The sequence below is a fragment of the Stegodyphus dumicola genome, chromosome X1, assembly GCF_044657685.1.
Source record: "Stegodyphus dumicola isolate Sdum_Otavi_A_Nest chromosome X1, ASM4465768v1".
Lineage (NCBI taxonomy): Eukaryota > Metazoa > Arthropoda > Arachnida > Araneae > Eresidae > Stegodyphus > Stegodyphus dumicola.
The window spans coordinates 12,528,452-12,545,446 of NC_140780.1; the positions used below are offsets into that span (position 1 = coordinate 12,528,452).

Here is a 16,995-nt window from a genome sequence, read left to right on the forward strand (position 1 = left end):
AAATGAACAAAGCAAACGCCTTCGCCGGAATTTGAACCAAAGACCTCTGGAATACCAGCCCAGCATGCAGAACCACTACACCACGAAGGCACGTTAGGAAGGCGGGAGAAATACCTTATAATATATTTTTTTTCCCTTAAAATAATTGTATTTCGATAACATTTTAATTTTATATTCTTCAATACATGGCAAAAATTGCAGTGGAACTAGTATTGATGCAGACTGAACCAAACGAAGATAGAAGAGAACACTTTACGAGAGATACTGAGGAAAACTTTACTTATCCCGAAACGTTTAATGAGTTGGTTCATATATTGTACCAAGCTAAAATCGCCAGCTATTTAAAAAACAGTTAAATCACGAAATTACTTTTTAAGCAGTAATAGAAATCCTTTTAATTAACATCTGCTTCAATTTCTTTTTTAACGGACATAATACTTAGGTTTGTATAAATTATACGTACTGAATCTGAACTATACCTAACCCGTTTTGGCCATAAAAAGTTTAGCTTTCTGAAAGTCAATTTTGACGTGTGCGCAATACATTAATGAAGTATCCCCCCTTTTTCTACGAGGGTTTAACTGTATATACCGTATAACTCTCTTCCTTTAAAGTCAGCTTTGGTTTCAATGAAAATGTAAAAGAACAAAACAAATAAATCAACATAATCGCATTAGAACTCTTCAATTTTAGATTACCGGTGACTGCAGCCATTTACATAAACTGTGATCCAGTAGAATTTCACTTAAATTTACGAAAAGTAAAGATACTGGAAGAAAACTTCAAGACGACGTTTATCCACGTCCTCCCCTCCCATCTGCGAAAGGAAATGGAATGGGAAATAATAAAAGAAATCCACCAATTGGGATCTGTTCCAATTGGGGTCAACCCTCTTCCGTCCTCCTGAGGCTTTATACAAAAGAATCCTCGCAAAACCCGATAATAACTCCCAGTCGACGTCAAGTATGGCAGAGGAAAAATGTGGCGGATGAAAAGAATGTAGGGAAATCGCTGACTTATATCATCTTTTTTTAATATGAGAGAACGTTAGACGCGATAATGACGTCATGGCATCTGCAGCGTGGACCTTATAAGAAATAGACCAACCCAAATGAGTTTTCTCTGTTGCCCTGGCGCATACCCGCCTGTCACCTTGACCACATGCGGAGGAGTAGGGACGACTTGCAGAAACTTAACGATAGTTGGCTATTGCAGCGAGTATAATTTTCAAGAAAAAGCCGGTGACAGCGCCTCATTTCACAAATTAGAATTTTTATATATTTTTATTTTTGAAACTGAGTTTGATTTTTAAAAATTTAGCATGTTTATCAAGCATAATTAATGTTCTAAATAATTATAAAGCTGTTGCATGCTTTCAGGTCTGGCTATATTTTTAGCTGCAAGGAAATTATCTACTTCTTTTAAAAAATAATATTTTAAATCTGAACTAATAAAAAAATTCAAAATAACAATTTTCTCTTACAATTTTTATGCTTTTATTGGTGTAAATAAGTGAAAAATACTAAAATCCAAAAAAGGAATTTTTGAAAGTTTTTGTTTAAAATTCTTAATTGTACTGCTTTTTAAAAATTATATCTGAACATTATAGCATAATATTCTACAAAAGGGGGTTTTATTTCAATAATATTTCGTAATATATCATAGTGATAAACACTTTTAACACTTTAATAATTTTTATGCATTTATTCTAATGTTAAAAATTGTATTTAACTGTAATAATTGCGCTAGTATTTTATAGCGATTATTTTTTTTAATATATTTCTAGTTCTGCATAAGTTTTCTTATTTATTGTGGATTTATTTTATTAGCCCAAGGGGCGGCAGCTCAGAAAAGCTATTAGTTTCGAAACGGCATTTTGCTTTGTTTCACTATAAACGTCCGTTTCACTTTGCAAACTATTGCCACCAAATATTATCGCCCTGTATTATATATAAAGAAATTTAAAAATAAAGAATCTGCATGAATCCATGTATGTTTCTCTCGCACTGTGAAAAAAACAACGGAATTTAGAGCCATCAAATTTTGAATAACGTAATCCTCCACCCGAATATGGGCACCTGGACGGCCTAATTTCGAGTTTTAATCCATTTCATATTTTGTAACTTTAACGAAGGTTTGATTAACAAACTCAACGAGTTCAAAGCAAGCAATGGCAACCCTGTACAGAAAATAAAAATTTTTATCTCCAGCGCGGGAACTCTAAACATATGTCATATTCAAATACACTCATATCCATAAATTAAGGATAATTCGGAGTCACGCGGAAATCGAGCTCTAAAATAAATATATCACCTGTAAAATCACTACACACATCTTCAAGAATCGTATGCGAATTTCAGGAACTACCCAGATGACACCGATGGTACGTCACAATGACGAGAGTGTAAGAGAGTGATATATAAGGAATACAGGCAAAGAAGTAAAATTGTTCGCAGGCGCTTTATAAGCATTTCAGTGCAATAACCAAATAGTTATGACACAAGGGACGCATTTGGATGATTTTTTACGTGGTAGAATTATCGGCTGTCTGGAATGTGGGCGTACCCAACTGGAAGTATCAGACGAACTTGAAACTGCCCATAGTGTCATCTCTATGCTTTGGCAAGAATTCCAAGATGACGGTAATGTGAGTAAACGTTACAGCACAGGTCGCCCCAGAGTTACAACGCCGAATGAAGACCGGTATTTGGCAGTTACTGCCAAAAGAAACAGGCGGAGCACAACCTCAGACCTGTCTCGTCAGCTCTCTTCAGCCTCTGGTACGACAATTTCAAGGCAGACTGTGTACAGACGCTTAGGGCAGATTGGTCTATATGCTCGTAGACCTGTCAGATGCGTTCCATTTACTGCTACTCACTGTCTCCTGCGGTTAGCCTGGAGTAGAGAGCATGCATTGTGGACACCGCAACAGTGGGTGTGATATTTTCCGACGAGTCCAGGTTTATCTTGCAGTCTGATTCTCGCCCATATGGAGAGATCCAGGTACCCGTTACCACCAAGAAAACATCATTGAACGACACCGTTACGGTAGTGCAGGAGTGCTCGTTTGAGGTGGAATTATTCTGGGTTTCAGAACTGACCTGCATTTTCAAATTGGAACCATGAAAAGCCAAATCTATCGGGACGTCCTTCTGGAACAACATGTACGTTTGTTTCGGGGCGCCATGGGGGCACAATTTGTGTTTACGGATGACAACGCCCGTCCTCACCGTGCAAACATCGTAAGCGAATGCCTTTAGTCGGAGGATATCACCCGTATGGACTGGCCAGCATTCTCACCGGACTTGAATCCAGTAGAGCGCGTGTGGGACATGCTTGGCCGGCGAGATGCAGTCCGTCAAACCTCCTCCTACATGTCTACCGGAACTTCGGAGAGCATTGCTTTTTGAGTGGTGTAATATCCCCCAAGATCAGATCGATAATTTGATACTCAGCATGCCTAGGCGTTGTACGGTCTGTATTGCATCATCTGGGAGACATACAATGTATTAACAATCCTACCAACCATGTAATATTGGTTTTTTTGTAAATAGTTTTTTTTTTTTTTGTAATTTGCTCCAGGGAGAAAAAAGCGCTAATTTTTTTAATAATATCAAACATATAGCATCTTTTTTTGCTCTTTGCGTTTTGTTTAATAAATAAGTTTTACAAATAAGTTAAATTTGTTTTGCTTCTAACTCTTCCTTTGCCTGATTTTGCTTTATCCTTAATTTATGGACATGAGTGTATTTTGTGATATTGCTCTTGAATTGAATTTTATGTGATTTACTTGCGAAGAACATGATATTTAATAAATAAAGGTAACACACAAAACGTTACAAAAAACGCCCATTTGGACGTAATATAAAATCAAATCTGGAGTGGTTCCATAGTTTACCTTTTTTTCCCTCATTACAATCAGAAAAGTTTGTGCTCCGAATTTTATAAATTACTAAAATAAATAATCGCCTTATAATGTTAATAATTAAAGAAAATATAATCAAACAAGTGATAGCCTTTTTATGTTATAATAATTTTAAAAACTACTGCTCAAAAATGCTCATAAAATCAAAAAAAAAAAAAAATCAGATCTTGTTTAATTTTACCTTATTTGTTTCAAAGCATCATGTGCTTTCAATATTATTTAACTTTACTTTATTTGTACACAAAAATAAGTTCATAAGTTCTGTGTTTATATTTTTTACCGTTTTACTAATGTAAAGAAATTTATACAAGAATTACGCTTGAAAAAATTGCGCAGAATGCAGTAAAAATGGCTTTTATGAGATATATTAAATCTTATTTGCAAAACCTGTGACTTTCATAATCTCATCACTTATACAACGTATCACATTTAATAATTAAAAACAGTTATGTGATACATTTTTCTTGTGGACATGTGGGTAACGCACTGGATTAGTCTATCTTTTATAAGATCCATGCTCTGCAGTTGCCATACATGGTAGTGGAAGATGGATATATGTGGTTAGTTTTCCTAAGAAGATGGACGCCATTTTTATTTTATGTTCAAAAACATAATTATTTCACAACTAAACTATAAACAAGTAGCAGAATGTAATATAAATAATAATAAAATAAATGTAATAAACGAAGCATCCAGCAGTAATAAAAAGTTTCCCACGTTAATCGCATATTTTCTTATAGAATTTACGATGTTATTTCAAACACAGGGGTTTTTACACTGCAGAAAACATGTCTTCAAATAAATGCATCAAGTAATTTACTTGAAGTTTTCTGATTCTGCAATTGGCAACAGTCCAGTCCATGATAAAATATTAAATACATTTTTTTTCACGCGCAAATTTCTGCAAAGTGTTTTTAAAAACAGTTACGATGTGGTGTAGCTAACATTGCTCCTTTTAAAGCGAGACTGAGGATGAAGAAACCACCTTCTGGTGGTAATGCATTATCCTTCACCATCTTTTTAGTTCGGGCGCCATTTAGAATTTTCCGAGGCCCGAAAGCTGGAAAAATGTACAGTGTTTTCACAAGGATTCGAATTTTGGACCTAGCTATTACTCATCAGACACGCTATCCAATTACACCACGAAGGCACGTGGAAAGAAAGGAGGAATTACCTTATACGTGTTTCAAGTCTCGGAAAAAATCTAGCTGCTATGTTTCCTTGCTTTTCTTTAAAATCTCAAAAAGTCTACCATAGCTATGGACGTTTTATACTTTTTTAATATTTCCGAAGTTTGTCTTTTCCCTTTTAAATCTTCCTATGAGTTCTAGCTATTGATTATTGTTCTGAAATTCAAGCATTGTGAAACTGCTTTCTAAATTATCGAAATATCACTTACACTTTCTATAAACCCCGTTCTTTACAGAGAGAAAGTCTTCAAGATGAAAGACGTTCATTTTGGAACGCGCTTTAAAAGGATTCATCCAAGTTGATTATTTCTTAAATGTGCGAATAATTACTATTTTATTCCTGCACGAATAACTCTGATCTGGTTTGCTAACAACAATAGCATTACATCGGAAAATACATCAAATAATATAAAACCGATTTAGCCAGTGTTAGGTCAAATAGCGGATTCACAGAGGAGATTGCAGCGACCATAATGATAATAATGATATTTTATTTTCTGCCAAATTCTTTCGTGCAATTGAAAATCTGTGTAAATCAAAATTTTACTCTGTTGAACTTTTATCGTTTCAGAAAGCAAAAATGAATTAAATTATAAGGTATTTTCTCTCTCCTTCCAACATGCCTTCGTGGTGTAACGGTAGCACGCTCGACGCGTGTCCGAGAGGTCCAGATTCGAGTCCGGGTTAAGGCTTTGCCCATTTTTCACTGTCCTTCTTAAAATAACCTAATGATTCTGTAGTGGCACCTGAGCTAAAAAGTGGTGGCCGATAATTCGTCATCACCATGATTCTCCCTTTAAAAGGGGAAGCGTACGAGGTAATTCTCCTTCCTTCCCTGTATGCCTTTGTGTGCCGGTAGCACACTCGGCGCGTATTCGAAAGATTCGGATTGGAGTCCCGGAGAGAGTATTGCTCATTTTTTATGTCTCATGCTTAAAAAAAACCTAATAAACGTAAACTGAAAGGTCAAAAGAGGAGGAAAACTTGGTATGACGCTTTTGCCAATGAAACCTGCATATTAAAATAAAAACGTAAAATGTAAATTAGATAATTTTATTATTTACCTATCATGGCGACGCATGTTAAGCTCTTGGATTTATCTTTAAAAAAAATATATTTTTCGCATTCTAAAATTGAATCGAAAGCTCGAAAACGTATCTTAACATCTAAATCAGGAAATTCTAACATCGTTAAATAAAAAAAGATATTTGAAGGTGTCAATTCATAATGCAAAATAAATTAAGTTTCACTTATCTAAAGTGTTGATTTCTTCAGAAAATTAAATTAAATTCTGTGTCTCCCCGTCTTGACATAATCGAATAAATTGGTAATAATTCTAGTAGCAAATGTTTAAAATGTTTTAGCGTTATTAAACTGCATTCGATAGCGGTCAAAATGGATATTTTTGTTGAAATATGATGCCTGAAAATTTTCGCGATTACAATACTTCATTTTTACTTCGTACAAGGAAGTAGAAAGGAAAAGAAGAAGAAAATTACAAACTTTATAAGAATTTACAAACAAAGGTTGTTGAGGAAATCAGCATTTGAAGCTTTCCAAAGGAACTAGAGAGGCGGTTCTCAACCTTTTGACTAACGTGTACCCTCTAAAAAAATTGAGAAACTTTAGTACCACCACCACAATCATTTTACAATGATTGTGGTGGTGGTGATTGTTTTTCAGTTTCTCAATAGAAATATTAAAAATACATGTATTTTGCCATTTGCACAACCTATTGGCTGTATTAAATGTGCGCAGATAAAAATATTAAATTAAAAATTGGTTATTATTTAAATTATCATAATTTAAGTTATAATACTTTAATTCTAAAATTTAGAGTGAAATTTGGATCTGCTTAAAAGAGATCAATTTCTTTATGTCTGGTCTTATTTCACTTAACTTTAACCGTAAATTAGAATTCAATTTTAATTTTGATCTGTATTTCGTTTTCAAATAAAACGTGGAAGAAAGTACTTGTACACACAAAAAGGTTGTGCAAACAGTCAATAAAAATTGAACAGCTTTATTTGAAACGCCTTTAAATTCTTTATTTGAGTCAAAAGTTAATGAGTGTGTTATTTTTTATATCTTCAGTTACAGTTCGATCGCAGAAATTACTATCAATTTTTCTTCACGAGACTTTTGAATTTAATAGTTAAAAATACTTTGTTTCTTTGCGTACCACCTATTTTTCTCTTGCTTACCACCAGTCGTACGCGTGCCACTAGTTGAGAATCGCTGATCTAGAGTTTACTATTATTGTACATCGTGCAATCCTACCGTATTATTAAAAATGAATGGCCAGTGTCCAGTATTATTAAAAATAATGACTTAGAACATTAAGAGTTTAGCGTACAGTTCCAATACAATTTGAATTTCACAAATTAAATTAGACAATCTGCTGTACAAAATAACCCGCGTCTTTAGTCGGAATTGATACACTGATCTTTAAACTACTAAATATATCATATAACCGTTCAAACCGTCAAGAACGGCGAAAGAATGCGGTAATTCTTTACATCTACCTTCATTAAATAGATAAATCAAAGTACAAATTTTTGGAGAAATTTTGCGTTAAATTTATATAAATTCATTCGTTAATCGGAATTGGCATTTATTAAAGGTACCACCGTCCTTTCATCTGTTTCTTATAAGTATTAGCAAAGGCAATACCATTTTATAAGCAATACCATTTCGGAGAAACTCTTTCCTAACCTTCGGGCCCATCGAATCTGGCCTATGTTAAAGTTACTTAAATCAGCAATCCTCCTATTACATGAATACATGGCCACCATACTGATGCATCAGTATGTCCTGCAACCACAAAATAAATGTGTGTTTCCTTAGCATAACAACCCTGAAATCGTGAGAGTAATGCCCACATTTATGATCGTAAAGTACACTGAGGAAAAAAAAAGGGGGAGAGACAGTTCTTTATCTCCCGTTCTACTGGGCCCGATTGACAAAATTCAACTTGCGCCACTTAGGATTATGTAATAGATTTATATATAGTATTGTTTTATTATAGGTATTTTGTCACAAAATCGGACTTTTTCTGAACTGATCTGCCAATTTATTTTACATAATTCGAATCTACGACTCAAATTATGCCAAACTACCAAGTTTTGTAAACAACTCACGCGTAGTTTTTAAAAAATTAGCTCTCAAAATTTTAGCTCCTTTATGTTCATTGAATTTGGTATATATTTATTAATATCTCTTTTTTTTATTAAACTTACTCGTGCCAGAATTCCTCCGAAGAATTTGTCGTGAGTCTTCCGGGCTTAATCCAAATACAATTCGTATATTTTTTTGATTTATTTTTAAATATTTTTGTAAATTTTTCGAAAACATTTTTGTATTTGAAGCTATAAAATTTTTAATATCTTAAAGTAGATGTATTTCTATGCACACCAGCAAAAAAGTTTTTTATTCAATATTTTCTACGATATTTATGAATTTACATATTGGAGCGTTTTGAAATTTGGCCATTTTTTTTTAACGATTATAACACCAAATGTGGTTTACGCACTTTGTTAATACTAATTGAAAGTATGAAAGGTGACTTTTTTCCCACTGATGTTCAATGAAAATAAAAAGGATTAGAAAATAGGTTGCTATAAATTAAGAAGTTCGCCAAGTAAATTATTCCTGGCGCAAACTGAAAAAAAAAATCCGCCAAGATAATTTTTTCAATTTCTCCGTAAATTTTGCTCCAAATTTTACAAAATTTAATATTTAGGTATAATTTAATCGGTAGAATAGAAATATGGAAAAAGAATTGGCATGTCATTTCAGAAAAAGTCCAATTTTGTGTCAAAATACCTATATTAGAACAAGACTTCAAAGAACTGAGCGCTCGTATAAAGATTAAGGTAATAAAACTTAAGAATTCAAAATTCTATAATTGGATCAAATAAAGAATAAATAACAAGAAATGCTATTCATATATGACAAATAAATGATTTAATGATTTTTTATTCCGATATTCATTCAAATATTGTACAAGACAATTTTACATCACTATTTTCTGTGAGTAAATCATTAATTAAATCATTGGTTAAATCAACAATTTAATAATTTTTAGAAAATATAGGTATCCTGGAGCAATCAATGACCACATATCTATCAAAAAAAAATATTTTTTTTTTATGGCTAAAGGCGCAAGAGCAGTAAATTTGTTGAATTCCAATACATCAAATTGTAATTCAGTTTGAAAGAGTTAGGGGTTTTCAAATGCAGGCCAAACAAGTAATATAAAAAAATTAAGTCAATTACTACTTATAAAAATTTTGGCAACATAATGGGGCATTACATCCGCTTCATTAAACTCTATATAAAACAGAATTCTTTAATTCTATACACTTTAAAAATCTTTAGAACTCTGTCTTACTGTCGCCACTTATTTTTGTTAAATATTACAATCCCATTTATCACAGTCATGTACTATTATTTATAAGCTGTTATAAAATTAATTTTTACAGCACGTAAGAATTTCTAATAAACTCTCATTATTTTAAAGTCTTAATATGTGAAATAACGTGAAATTTTAATATGTGAAATTTTAAATATGTGAAATTTTAATTATCTTTAATATGTGAAAAAACTGTATTAAGATCAAATATCATCCACTACAAGTTTAAAAAATATATTTGAACTTGAGTGGATGAATAAAATGTATTTTATTAACGATTGAAAATTTAAACAAGATATAGGCAGAGTGTGAGCTAATAGTAGGCATTTAAAAAAGAGCGAATACAGTTTGTGGTATATTAAAGTAAATGTATTTGTTTCGATAAATTATGACCAACAAAAACCAACCTAACTTTAAAATGGCTACCGAGCATCAAATGCTGAAGTTAAAGAAATGCTAAAATCATACGTTGACTTAACTAAAACGGGGCAGAAATCGGTCGAGGCAAATACTAAATTTACAGAAAATATTCTTTTGAAAACATTAATTCAAAAAGCGCATCCAAAGCCACAGAAAGTAATCAAACCATAAAAAAGACAGCTTTGCTCTCATTACGTTCTAAAGAAATTGCTAATTACGGATGCAAATCCTTCATGGATTCGAAGACAAAAAAGATGAAGTTATTTGCGAATCATCTTGCCGATCCGAATTAGGCTTGATTGTAAACATCTCTCTGAAAGTGGACATATGCAACGTGATCCTTGTATGTGCATATGATGAGAGCTAAATTTTGTCAATTCTAGCTAATTAAAACACTTTGGTTTCATTGCGGCTTTAAAGTCACTGAATTTCGTTAAGGATTTCTTAACCTTAGCCCTGTGAACACAGAAAAAAAAAATTAGGTAGTTTATTTTTATTTTGTTAATTTCGCTGTTTTGCTTAGCATTTTTCTAATGAATTTTCTTTTCCATTGTCCTTTCTCCGTTATTACCTTTGTTCAAATTATAAATATTTCATATAAAATTATGAAAATCAATATGTAGTAGTTTTAGCATAAATGATTTAAAATATTCATAATCAAACAGTAGTAATTTTATCCTTCTTCCCTCAAAATAATGAAGAAAAAGTTCTTATTGCATACATTCTTACTAGGTTTTTATATGGTCTGTAAAGAATGAAAACTTGATGTAGAATGTAGTAATTTGAAGAAGTTTCGTAATGATTTAGAAAATCAGAAATGTGAATTAAAGAAAACCCTTCTTTTTAAGGTTTATAGTAACCAATTATTTTTCACGATTTAAAAAATCAAAAAGATATATAAAATCAAAAATATGCATTTAAGAAAGCCTTAATTTTAAAATTTCTATTAATCAATTATTTTTTCCTGATTTAAAATATCAAAAATATGCATTTTTAAACGAAATCATCATTTTAAAACGTCTACTAATCAGTTATATTTCCTGATTTTCAAAATCAAAAATATGCATTTAAAAAAGGAACCTGCATTTAAAACTTTTTACTGATCAATTATTTTGAATGATTTAGCAAATCAAAAATGTTCATTTAAAAAAGAAACCTTCACTTTAAAATTTCAATTAATCAGTATTTTTCGTGATTCTCAAAAACTGAATGATGATGAAAATGATTTATAAAATCGAAACTACGCATTTAATAAAAAAAGGAAAACATTTTAAAATGTCTACTAACCAATTATTTTTCATTTCTGTTAAATAATTCATTTGAATAATGCCTTTTTTATAAATATCTTCAGTAAAAAGTTTCAAATTTAAATTATAAATGTCTTCTATAAAAATTCTCAAATTTTCTTTGACATAAATTCTGCTTATCCCGTACTTTTATAACTGAGAAAACCAGAAAACTGAGAAACTGAGAAACCATCTATGAGAAAAATGTCCACGCTACTAAAATATTACTCTTCTCACTTTTTTATTAAAATACCAATTGCTTTGTTAATGAAAACAAATCATTGCATGAAGGTGAAAATATGGTCCGTAATTGCTTATTCTAGACAATACCTTGCGATTTTATGAATACAAGAAAAAATTTCTTTCTCTAAAATATTGCCTAAAGGTAAACTGTTACCAGACCTCCAAGCTATGCGTGACTGCGGATCGAAAGTAACATTTCAGTGAATCTTCGCTTTCGTTATCGCATTGGTTGACCTTAAGCAAAAAAACCATTTCTTTGGGAAAAGCCTAACGCGGGCTGGGGTTGCAAGCAAGACATTTTTGTCCGAGTTGCAAATGTCGCGCTTATATAGCCAGGACATCGCTTTTAGCGAGAATGTTTCAGTTAAGCCCTCCTGTTTAACCAATAGTAGGAGAAGACACTGACAGCGTCTAGCGTCGCTCTGTTTAAACGCGTAGATTTATGTATTCGCATCTCGTGTTCACAATCCTTTACATGAATTAACTTTCCATGTTTAACAGGAATTTTTGAAAGAAAATTTACAGGAATTTAAAATTCATATTTTTAAACCTTGAAGGAAAATTGCCTATTGATTTGGATTCAGCACTCTGAAGCTCCAAAGATTCATCTTCCTCTTCTTTTCATTTCCTAATCGTAATGGAAGATCTTTGGAATATCAGAAATAGAGCAAATTATTCCCCAACATCGCTTCTATGAAATCGATACAAACTGATACAGTTAGTGCTGAATATTCTACATACGATGCTAAACAAACCTTCACCGCAGAATAATTTATTCTTCATAAAGTCTCAGAAAAATTTATTGTTTAAGAATAATTTTTCTTAATTATTCGTTTGTATAAGATTACCTTTCGAAATATATTTGAATCATATTCCAATCAAATGAAATAAAACAAAGAAAAACATAATTATACTCAGAACCGAAGTTCAAGTTTAGCAAGCAATATTCTTAAACTAGTGACAGTAACATCTTTTTTTAAAATATAACGAAACAGTAAGGCATGAATAAAGGTAAATCATTTACCTTATCAATGCAGCAATTTATAGAGAGATGTACATACTTTTCTTACCTGCAAAAAAAACAGAAATTAAACCATGTAAAACTGTATGTTAAATAAATTATATTATTCATTACTCATTTAAAAGAATCAACACATTCATTTAAAAACCGTAATTTTTGTAAATTTTTAACTGAAGAGCAAATTTCATTTATTCAGTTAAAGAATCTCACTTCATCCAATCAAACTTCAACACAGTGCAGATTAGAACGAATAAAAAAAATTGTAGTTTGATGTAGTATGTCTATTCTTGTAAATATCGCTAGTTTACTTCTCGAGAAGAACGATTTCCTGTGTTGAACTAGAATAAGGCTTTAAAGAAATAAAGAACTTTTGAGTGAAAAGCGCTGAAAAATGATACTGAAAATGAATGTCTTAAAATAAAGTTTATCGCAGACCTCAGATACAAAATGTAGATGTTGATTAAAGGGTTCTATTTCTCGAAACTTATGAAATTGCTATTTGATAATTATCGCAATTTTACTTCTCATAACGATCGATAGTTTACTTCGAGCAGAAGAATTTCCTATGATGCACAGTAATACACCTATAAAAAATAAAGAACTTCTAAAAGTTCTTAAAAGTAATATAAAACAAACGTAGAAGTTTGTCGTAGACCACAAATATAAAATGTAGATGCTGATTAAAGGGCTCTATTTCTAGAAATTTATAAAATTGCTATTTGATAATTATCGCAAGTTTACTTCACGAGCAGAAGAATTTCCTTTGTTTCACTGTAATACGCCTATAAAAAAATAAAGAACTTCTAAAAGCGCTTAAAATTAATATTGAAAATAAACATGGAAGATTGTGGTAGACCACAAATATAAAATGTAGATGTTAATTAAGGGGACTCGGTACTCCAAAATCAATGAAATAACCGATTTTTAAATTTTTTGCTGGAAAAGTACCTTAATACCCTTACTACACTGAAGAGAAATTTTGAAATTATCTGACGATAATAAATGCTATAATAAAGTTTTTAAAATTTTTGACACCCCTTCAACGTTTATTTTTTTTACTTCTTAATTTTTTCAGTATCTTACTAAAACCCAGCGTAAATGAAAAGGAGTGTAATTAAATATGACTCCAACTATTAAAAAAAACGCTGTTTATGTGTATAAACTGATTTATTTAAATAGAAATGGAAGTTGGAAAAAAAAGAGTTTTTTCACCTTTAAACTGGTAAGTTTATGTATTTATATTGACCTCAGCAAATAATTTTATATGTATTATCAGTCAGTGTTGCTATGCTCATTCAAAAATTGAAATTATCTGTTATTAGACACGAACAGAAAGAGGTGGTGTAGTGAAAGTGATCAAGTTTCTGACTAAAGCATTATTGACATAGTGCAGGAACAAACATTAAACTCTTTAATTAATTAAAAAGCACATAAATTAGTTATAAATGAAATTTATATACGAGAACAAATGGCTAAAATAAGAGAAGAAATCATAAGCTGCTGAGTGGTTTTAAATAAAAGTAAAATGTTTTATGTCTGTTAAAATTTCAAATTTTGCTTTTTAAAAAATTGAATAAAACGACAAATTAATATTATTAATATTGATTATAAACGTTTTAGAAAATATATTATAATTATGCGTTAAAATTGTTTCAAGCGTATTTTAAAAAACAAAAACAGGTAATAAATAAAAAAAATTCAGCTTAAAATCTTTTTGTCTCATAAAACCACTTATTATACGTAAAATGTAGATAAAAGTTCTTAAATAAAAAAAATCATTAAAAAGGTATCGAGTTCCCTTAAAAGTGTCCACTACTTGAACTTTATGAAATTGCTATTTATTCGACTCCAAATGTTTAGTGAAACAACCTGAATCTTAAAGGAGGTGCACTTTTTTAAGGTTACCAGCTAAGTTATTCGTCTTAGTGCAACTCTTGAGAAGCTAATTATAGGGTGCAGGTCAAGTCTGTGCACCGAGTTTTATTTTAGGTAATACTAATCAAATCAATTTTGCTTTACGCTACTTTATATGCTCGTGTTTTTTGCGTTCCGGGCGTAATGTTGTTTTACCATCATTAGAAATTAATTACAAATTTGACCAATGAGGTTTTGAGAAGTTCTTTACAGCATGCCGCCTTTTTCGATAAGCCTTTTGGTGAAAGTGATAATTCTTGTTAAGAATGTAATTTTGGAAGTCACTGGATAAGGTCATTGGCATTTAGTTTGGCCCAGATTTTAATCCCGGAGAAGGTATGTATGATTTTCTTTACAACATGGGGGCACTTCAAATTCGTCAAGCTGAAAGTCTTCTTTAGAAGTTGATGGTAGTGAAATAGGGATCCATACTCCTGAATCTAGTCCTTCAGAGTATTCCGGATAACATGTGTGTGACAAGGTCACATTGGATTCAAGTCTTTGAAACATTACAACTTTTACAAAAGCAGCTGAGATATTACACCAGATTATGATACGAAGAGTAAGAGAATTAAACAGTTTCTATAAGGGACAGAGTTATTCGCCAACATTTTTTTTTGAAACGTTATAATGCATCTTTTTAATTTTCTAACCAGTTACTTTACGTTAATAATCTTTCCTGTCAAAACTCGTTTCATTTCCCTGCCAGAAATTTTAAATTCCTAGCAATTGCGATATTCAATTTCGGAAGAAGGAAGTACTTAAGAAAAAATGAAGGTTTTGGAGGGTGAAATCAAAGCGTGTTTTGCCTGCTTGAAGGCCATGTTGCTAACTTCGATGATAGCAATTAGAACTCTGCGGGTTTCAGTTATTCTTGCCATTGGGTTTGTTTACACAGGCTTCGGTCAGAAACAGCTTGCGCGCTAGTTAACCTGCGAAGCCGTTATATGGTCGACTTAAATTTCACCAACTGTAGTTTATACATTATCTTTGATTTAATGTCAAACATGCTGGCTTCTGTAAGTACGGGCTAGTGTCGTCTGTTAAAATGTTTTGGATAAATAATAGAGTCCTTCACACCATTTTCCTGTCTTGGTGGTATTTTTAAGACACAGCGAAAAGTCACAAGTTGTCTTTAGAATTCTGATCTAACTTCATGCCATAGAAGACGACCAAATCTTATAACACGAGTAAGTAATTTCCTCACACGAGAATTCGTTTCAATTCAGTTTGTCTGATAACTAGTGAAGCGGATCGCAGCCTTTTGACTAATGCGTACCATCTAAACAAAAACTGAAAGCGTTTAGTATCACTACTACAAAGTACTACTACCACCACTCTTGAACAAAGCTCAAATCGCATAAATTTACGATTGTTGGAGAAAAAATTCGTTTCAATTCAGTTTGTCTGATAACTAGTGAAGCGGATCTCAGCCTTTTGACTAATGCGTACCATCTAAACAAAAACTGAAAGCGTTTAGTATCACTACTACAAAGTACTACTACCACCACTCTTGAACAAAGCTCAGATCGCATAAATTTACGATTGTTGGAGAAAAAATTCAATCAGGATGTTGTGGTTTTAATTTTTGAATTTAATTATTAAAAATACTTTGCTTACCACCTATTTTTCTCTTGTGTACCACCAGTGATACGAGTACCACCGGTTGAGAACCTCTGCCTTAATCTAAGGAAAGTTGTTTATTAGTAGGCGACATACAGAATCTCTTCAGACAATCCTTCTGTCCTTTACAGTTTTTGAAGGTAATAGATACTTTGTAATTTTAGATTCAGCAAATGTGGACGAACGTCAATAATGATAATAGGGGTATGCCATTTGTGCAATATACGTTAACGCGTTACCCCTGGCTTTGCCTCTAGGAAGCGTGTTCTTAGCGACCATAACACACGATATCAGAGAAACTCATCAAATTGGACTGCGTAATTAGGCATGATTCAGCAATTGAATGAGGTTCATTACAGAGAAATGTTTCCTGCTTTCAACGATATTTAATAGAGATCTATACCATAAGAAACATTATTATATTCAACAGGATAATTCCACTCCTTCGAGAAAATGTAAGTAAGATTGTTTTTGAAAAGAGTTGCGCTTTTGTCTGCAATTAACGCCATATTAATACCGTACCATTAATGTACATGTTATATAAATTATCAAATAAAAATATACAGTTTACCAGGAAAAGACTGTTGCCGTATGAAATTTCAAGTAAACAGTGCTTTTACTAATCTATATATACAGCGTGCGGCAGGGAAACTGCTTTATTTTATAAATGAATAACACAAATAGTATAAGCGATATCACTAATTTTTTCCAAGTTATAGAGAGACACTTAAAGTTTTTTTATTACGAGTTAAAAATAATATCATTAAAGTGACCTTCGTTTTGGTCAATGCAGTCAGAAAGTCGATTTTTGAAGTTTCTTTCCACATTTACCAGCATATCAACGGGTATGTTGTCGATTAGCAGCTTGAATATTGTTCTTCAGTTGAGCCACGGTCTTTGGAGGTTAGAGATTTCAGATAGCCAAACAAAAAGAAATAAGGCGAGCGCGCTGGGCACTG

At 32.0% G+C, this 16,995-nt stretch overlaps 1 protein-coding gene across 8 annotated transcripts in view; it reads right to left on the reverse strand.

The window, feature by feature from the left end:
• LOC118200157 (fasciclin-1-like) overlaps window positions 1–16,995 on the reverse strand; it is a 680,498-nt gene that overhangs the window by 479,237 nt on the left and 184,266 nt on the right. The window contains exon 1 of one of the 8 annotated variants that reach the window (XM_085807029.1): window positions 12,503–12,610. The exons of the other annotated variants lie outside the window; for them this stretch is intronic. The gene's annotated coding sequence lies outside the window, so the exon portion shown is untranslated. Of the gene's footprint in view, window positions 1–12,502; window positions 12,611–16,995 lie in introns of those variants that run through there. 8 annotated transcript variants of the gene reach the window in all.